The following is an 8175-nucleotide window of genomic DNA, read 5'->3' as shown; positions in this document are numbered from 1 at the left end:
AGCACCAATCCTTAAATTGTTTGTACCATACATATGGGGTCCTCAATAGATGCATATGCCCATTATTTGCAACCACAAAAATAGTTGAGGCTAATTACTAAGGTCCAAGAACATGTAACAAGCCAATTAATGTAAGACACGTGGCAGCGTTACACAGCTATATAGTACTAATGCACATTCATTTGCAGCACCACAAATTAGACCACCAAAAAAGCCTAATTGTTTGGTTGTCAATTGCAGTATTTAGGTATCGTAACTTATGGTCCCAATATGCTCAAATCTATCTATACTTACAAATACACATACACTAAATTCTCAAGAAAATTATATAATATGACCAAGGGTGGGATCCGGTACAAATGAAACCTACCAAACGTACATACGTACAAATAATTATTTATAGTAATTATTAGACCTTCCACATCATCACCATTTCCATAGCCACACGACAATATTACGCAGGCGCCAAACCTGCCTTCCTTCTCTCGCTATCCCCATAACGCCCAAGAGAGCTCAAATAGGTGGGGTCCACCCCTTTTCAGCCAAGCATTTTTTTTGTTTTGTTTTTTTTTTCAATATCTAGTTACCACAACGCCCTTGTTAGTTAAAGGGTTGGTTAGCTAAAGCCCACTGCCTACGTGGCAGTGACGTTACGCGTTAAGTAACCACAACACACGCGTTAAGTAACCAAACCACAACACATAGTCTTATTACTCCACAGTTTAGAACTAGAATAATTACAGTCATTGCCATAATAAATTAATAATTACTTTAGTTACGTGTACGCTTCTCACGCTAAGAGCGGTTTTATTTAATCCTTAACACAACCAAGATGGATAGGGTTGACTTTTAAAGAACTCATCTCACAGATGTAATTCCATCTAACAACCACAAATAATATTATAATCAACTCAACACATCATTTATTTCACTACAACAACTAGCAGAATTAAACACATCCTTAAATAATATTAGATCTATAAAATCAAACTGCAATTGTATGAAAAAGTTTTTAAAACATCAAGAATTTAGTATAAATTAACCCTAAACTATAACATGTTAAAAATTAGGAACAATAATAATAACATAAACGATAATTGAATGCGGAATTGAAAATTAGATCTGAAATTGTAAAGTAAAGAATTGGTAGAACAATAATAATAATAATAATAATAATAGGAAGAGAGATGAATTATAATTATGCGTACCGAAATGAATAGACGGTAGAGATGATGATAATAGATGAAAATGTTATTATATGGGAACGACGGATGAAGCGTAATTGTTGAATCGAGAGGCAAAGCCAAATCTTGCTCTGTTTTGTGTGAGGGAGAGACAGACAATACAACAGTTCTGGTGAAGACTCAAATCGTATAATAAGACAGTTGGTAAACTTACACTTGTTATCCTTTGGGTTTTTGGTTTTGAACTTTTGTACCTTTGTTTTATGGATTCGATTGATATATATAGGGGTGTACACGAATTGAACCGGATTGGACGAGAGTTTGTCTGTGTCCGTCCGTTAAGCTTTTGACGGACAAACGGACAGTTCACGAACACTTTACCGAACAAAAATTCATGTCCGTGTCCGTCCATTTAGAAAGTGAGTTTATCTGTGTTCATCTGTGTGCGTCCGTTAATATTGTAAACGAACGTTAACGGACAATAATGAACAAATGAACATGTGAATATTAATGGACAACATACACTAATGGACACTAATGCACAAACATAAACGGTTACATATTAAGGGGAAGGTTAACGTACAAATGAAATTAACATCTAAACGTGAGAATAAAGTAGAGTAATTATATAATTACATCATAGAGTAATTATGAGTAATTATCATAGAGTAATTACATAATTACTCTACCTGTAAATATAATTACTCTACTTGATTCTCACGTTTAGCACATTAATTTCATTTGTATTTGATCTCAACCCTACATATTAATTCCAAACATAAATCCAAACAAATTCACCTACAAATTTGGAATTACACCATATAATATCCAAATATACTTAATACTTAATATATTAACAAAAAGTGGATCATTATAAGAGATATCAGACATATCTAGCAATACAAAAGTGTGATTAATAACACTAGAAATTCCATAATTAAATTACAATACTGGATAGATCTAAACACTTACAATACCGGACGGGCGTTACCGGAAGGACATTACAGGACGAACGTGACCGGATGTTCACGAACACTATCGAACGGACTTGGCCCTTGTCCATGTTCGTCCATTAAGCTTACCAAATGAAATTTTTTTTTGTTCATATCCGGTTCGTTTATTAAATGGACGAACATAAACAAACTTCTTGCTGAATGGATGACCGGACGTTCGATTCGCTTACAGCCCTAGATATATGCATTTTCAAATTAATGTAACTCTTTATAATAGAGTGTGTTAAGTTAGCAGTTAAAACCGATAGTGGTTATTGGGTTACCTTAGCAATAACTTATATTCGTGGGAAAGTCCATCATCGGCAACTCTTTTAGAACGTGTTATTGTTTATGATTGACTTGTGAGTAGTAACTCAGTTGTTGTTGATAGTCAAGTTACTATTGATTCATAATGTTGTTGATCGTAGTTGCTGCTAGCCTGTTACTCGTACTTGCTATTAGCCTAGTTACCACATGTCGATCTACTTGTTGCTGATCATGGTTACTGTTGCAACCAATTACCACTTATCGCCATCTACCATTGATGATCGGCTACCGTTGCGATAAGTTCTAATGCAACCTACCATAAATCATACAAAGGCAAAAAAACTTCCATTGGCCTTTAAACAAGCAGTAGCGGAACTTTTTTCACTATAGGTGTCAGGCATTTTCCGAACAATGAGAACTCCACCACGGGCTCTACCCCTTGAACCCCTCATGGGACGCTGCTCCAGGACCCTCACCAAGGGCCCGCAACCCCTTGAACCTTTGGTTTGTTGGTGGCTGGACTCATTAGTCTCGACTCTCGAGCAAGTACTTACTACACACCTTCTAACTTTTATCGACGTATATTACAATTTCATTATGGTATTAGATATATCTAATCATAATAAATTGATACTAATGACCCTTAAAACACCAACAATAAATTATGTTTGAGTGACATGCTCACACATCAATAAATGCACATTATATTGTACACGATGAAACTTAGAATCCTTGGGTGAGACACCTTTATTAATATCTTGATATCATTGGACTACTTAAGCCCTTTAATAGCAACAACAAATAGGTTGCAACAAACTTAGTGAATGGATTAAACACATATTTGTTATGTTACCTCTACTATTATGATCAAAGAGATTCATTTTAACTACGTTGAGGTCTAACTTGATTGTTACACAACTTTCTTTTTCACTTAATTGAACTTCATCAACATTAATATTTATAATGTTTGTAAATATTATCTTAAAAGCAATAATATCTTTCAAAAAGACTAAAACTAAATACATAAGAGTTTATAAGTATATAAACACACATATTTAGTTTGTTCTTCACTACGTTTAAGAGCTTAGCTCCAACTATGTTTGACAGCCCCAAACGAATAATTCGGAAAGGACCAAAACTGGAACTTATATAATAAAATGAGTAAAACCACATTTTAAGAAAATACTTTAGGGACTATTTTGTAAATTAGCATATCGGCTTCCAAGGTGGATAGAACAAACAAACCACGACCAGTACTAAATAAATCTATTTTTCGGTTCGAATCAGAAAAAGGAAAATAAATATGATCTGTCTTGAGTTATCATCATGTGTAGTTGTGTACTTGTCTTACACGATAAGACTTGCCACTTGGAGGACTTTTCTTCACGAGACCGCAATTATTTCAACTTTCAACCAGTAACCATCATGCTTTTCTTACTCTTCCTTAAAAAGAACTCAAAACCGTTTCCACAAAAAGATGCATTTCCACATTATTAACTTCTAAATTTATACGTAACAAAGATAAACATCAAACTTTCAAAGTTTATTGTTACATGTATATCTTTTGTGTGGGTTACCATAATGATTTAGTTAAAACGGATTACGTCACTGTCACTTATATAAAGCAGGCTTTAAATAACTCATTTTAACAAATGTGTTGTGAGTTAATTATGTTTAATTATTTATAAAAAAATAGACATGACTGATTGTTAATGGAAATGGACCCTATCTTTGAAGCCCGTTAGGCGCTAACAGGTTAACGAGAAAGGGGAAAGAGGAGTTGCCCCCCCCCCCCTCCAATTGATTTGGCCAGCATGGTGTCGCAAGTGTTAAGTGTTTTTCTTTTTTTTGTTTGAAAAACCAAAAATATTAGAAAACCAAAGAGAACCACTTATAAGAGGTAAGTAACTAGCACACAAAGAAAAATAAACAGAAAAACCTAAAGAACAATACAACAGAGGCAAGCAAAGACCCACAATAATGGAAAGTTAACAAAATTAAACCTACACCACCTCCCAATCCAAGCATGGCCTCTTGCTCCTTTGTTTAACCCATAAAAAAGACGCTGATTTGATCTCAAATACCATCTTAAACATTGAGAAAGAGATGTTAAAAATTATATCATTCCTCGAGAACCATATCATCCAACATGGCATGGTGGCATCTTTAGCGCTCCACTTGTTACTCTACAATGTGTAGTCTAAAACCTTATTTGAAAGTATCTATATATTTATTTTCTCAAAGTCACAAAAATAATTTGTGCATTATAAAAGTTATTAAAATATAAAAGAAGATAAAAATGAAAAGTGTAAGAAAAATTTATAGTCTTGAAAAAACTCTCACAAAAATATCAAGAAAAATGATTAAAAAAAATCACAAATCAAAATATAAATCAAAAACGAAAAATGAAAAGAAAAATACTAAAATGTTTCCCAGGTTTTTCTCGTTAAAAAAACGAAAAAGATACAATATCGAGAAAAAAGATACAATGACAAAAATAAACAAAAAACACAATGATAAGTAAAAAAGACACAATATAACGCAAAATATAACACAATATTGAACAAAATATAACACAGTTTTGAGTAATATAACACAATGTTAAGAAAAAATGACATAATGTCAACGAAAAAAGACACAATGAATGACGAAAATAAACAAAAAAACACAATGATAAATAAAAATACATAATAAAATTTTTTTTAGAACAAGGAAGATGTGGTGTGAGGGGGAGGAGGGGGGGACATATTTTTACGCCACAAATCTTTCTATTCCTCTTCTTTTTGTCCTTATTTATAGAATAATTTGACCCTTATTAATAATACATGATTACTTTTTGAAATAATTTAAAAGTAAATGCGATATAAAAGTATAGTTAATAAATCCTTAGAGCATTCTCAGCCTGTTCTCCTCTCTATCTCTATAATTATACTGAAATCACTATAATAATACTTTAATTAAATAATATTTTTATATACTTTTATCTTTCCCCTACTCACAACAAATTTCAACAAATATATAAAAATAAATAGGGGCAAACAAATTATCCAAAATTTTTAAAAATTACTAATTTTTCTCTCTTATCTACTCACAGCTCCACCTTATAATTTGCAAATCCCCACACAAAAACTAACGAGTTGGGCTGAAAAATGCTCTTAGAGCATCACCAATAGAAAATTTTTCAGAATGTGTTTTTGGGTGCTTACATGGCATTTGGCTAGAGATGACAAAATAACTCGAGCCCAAAGGGTATACCCGAAAGATAAAAATGCGAGTATAACCAACACCCGACAAATACCCGACGGGTAATTGGCAGGGCATGAGACTAAGTTTCACAACCGGGTATGCGTATGGGATTAGCAATACCCGGGCCGAACCCGTCCCATTATCATCCATACATAAATGGCTCGGCAAAGTATCATCTTTCTTTTCTCTCTTCGCTCTCCCCCTCACAAACTCATCTTTAGAGATTCTTCCCTTAAGAATCTTACCACACATTCTCCTCCCGAACCTCAATATCTCTTTCTTCCACCTTATTTTTTCTCTCTTCTAAAAACACAAAAGAATCTCCTATTAAAAATGATTTTATTGCATTAGAAATGAACTAAAACGTAAAGAAATACGGATGGAGTTCTATTTAACTAACAAGGGTCCCACATTCAGTGAAATGGTATATTGAAAGGATGTCTGTTAGATGCTATTGTTAAACGCTTAAACACATGTAAGTTAGAGCATATCAAATGGGTTTCTTCCATCTTTAAAACTTATATAACAAACACAATTTCTTTAATATATACATCATTTAAAACCTCTCCTGACTCATTCTTCATTCACATCTCTATATTCTTTTTATTTTTTTTTCTATTTCTTTCATTTATAATTTTAAATACTAATTATTTTGTCTTATTATCATTTTCAATATAAATTGATTTTTAATATATTCTTATAGAATGATATTTGGAAATGGAGTGTTGTGACAATGCTCTAAATTTGGAGGCTTCATATACCATTTCACTCAAATTTAGAAATAGAGTTTGGAGATAGGGAATGGGTTAGAGTGATTATCTAGATGTTTTTTTTTTAATTTTAGAAATGAAGATGGATATGAAGAACCATTAGAAATGCTCCTATGCATATTAGATATAAGTAAATAGAGGAAGAAAGACTTTTGTTGCTAAAACATTATATTAGTATAATTTTGTGTAAGTACGGGGATTAATTACCGTACTTACAAACCTAGGGGTTTTTGGGTCTGATAAGGATTTGTATAGGTTAAGTTTTTGACGGTTATAAATAAGATTTGTTGTAATTAAGTTAATTATCACTATCAATAATAGAAACGAGAATTAGATTCCTAATATGTGAGATTACCACTTTTACATTAGATTGAATGATGTATATATTAAGTAAAAAGATGTATAAAATGTTTATATGGTTATGGCATTTCTTACCTATTGTTTTTCATTTGACAATATTTAGATTTTGGGAAAATTCTTTAAATGAATAATTTGAAGAGAGAATAGAAAATGACTCACTAATCATTAGTATTTTTAAAATGAACCAAGAAATTTAGACTGGGGTGAAACTTTGGGTAACGTTCCGATGAGATTTCTTGACAAATTAAAATCTGACACGTGTACAATGTATGAAAAATCCAGCCAAGAAGTTTAAAAGTTGAGGGAGCCGTCCATATTATTTCAATAAATCTTCTGATAACAAGCAGCCTTTCCAGACGGTGATTTTTTACATGGTCAATACAAAATTCTTAACTTTTGAAAAAATGTGTTTTTTGAATTCTGTCTATCAAGACGCATTTAAAAAACATTTATTCCAAGAAGACGAGATTGATATGTTTCCTATATGGTCCGTACAACACTTCATAACCCTTCTTCTTTAAAATCTCCAAGAATGGAGAGTTCTTAACTGCCTTCTTGCTTTCACTAGTGATCGATATGTAGTACTAATCACTTTGACCCTCCATTTTGCTCACATAGTCCATCAAGCTGGTCTTGTTTTTAGCAATTCTGGTCACATATTCCTCCACATGATTTTGGTTTGGTTTGGTTTGGTTTGGTTTTGAGAATTAAGCCACTCTTGATACAAATCTTATCCAAAATCATTTCTCTTGGTAACAATTTAACTTTCATCCAAAATCATGAAGTTTAAGAGGGTAGATCGTGTGGAGGTTATTGATATGGGTTATGGGTTCATTGGTTCCTATTACGACGGCAACATAATCTCAACGTTCAGAAACAAGTACATTGTTCAATTCCGTGCCTTATTCTCATTGATCTTTAAGTCGTTCCTGACTTGAAGATCAATGAGAAGGTGGGAAACAAAACAACTTGAAGATCAAAATTTTTTTCAAAAACCTAAGAATTTGTACGGACCAGATAAGAAACATATCAATCTCGTTTTTTTTTGAACAAATGTCTCTCAAATGCGTTTTAGCAAACGAAATTCAAAAGACACCTTTTGAAACAAAATAATTCAACCCAAAATATAAAAGACTAGCCTGATAGATGATTACATCTATTTATCTTATAAATCTCACATCAACCGCCTACAACTAACACAAGACAAGTCTTGTACATTAAAATGGTTTCCGTAACGCTCAAATCCTCGAACATTGTAGTGATACGTTTTGGCATCAGATCCTCTTCACATGACCTTAAGATGAGTGTTCACAACCTAATCATTACAAGGTGTTAATATATAAAACGGCGGCGTCA

Source organism: Bidens hawaiensis, unplaced genomic scaffold (assembly GCF_021521415.1).
Source record: "Bidens hawaiensis isolate Kalapana, Puna unplaced genomic scaffold, B.hawaiensis_p1.1 tig00059135_1, whole genome shotgun sequence".
Taxonomy (NCBI): Eukaryota; Viridiplantae; Streptophyta; class Magnoliopsida; order Asterales; family Asteraceae; genus Bidens; species Bidens hawaiensis.
This window is presented reverse-complemented; position numbering follows the sequence as displayed.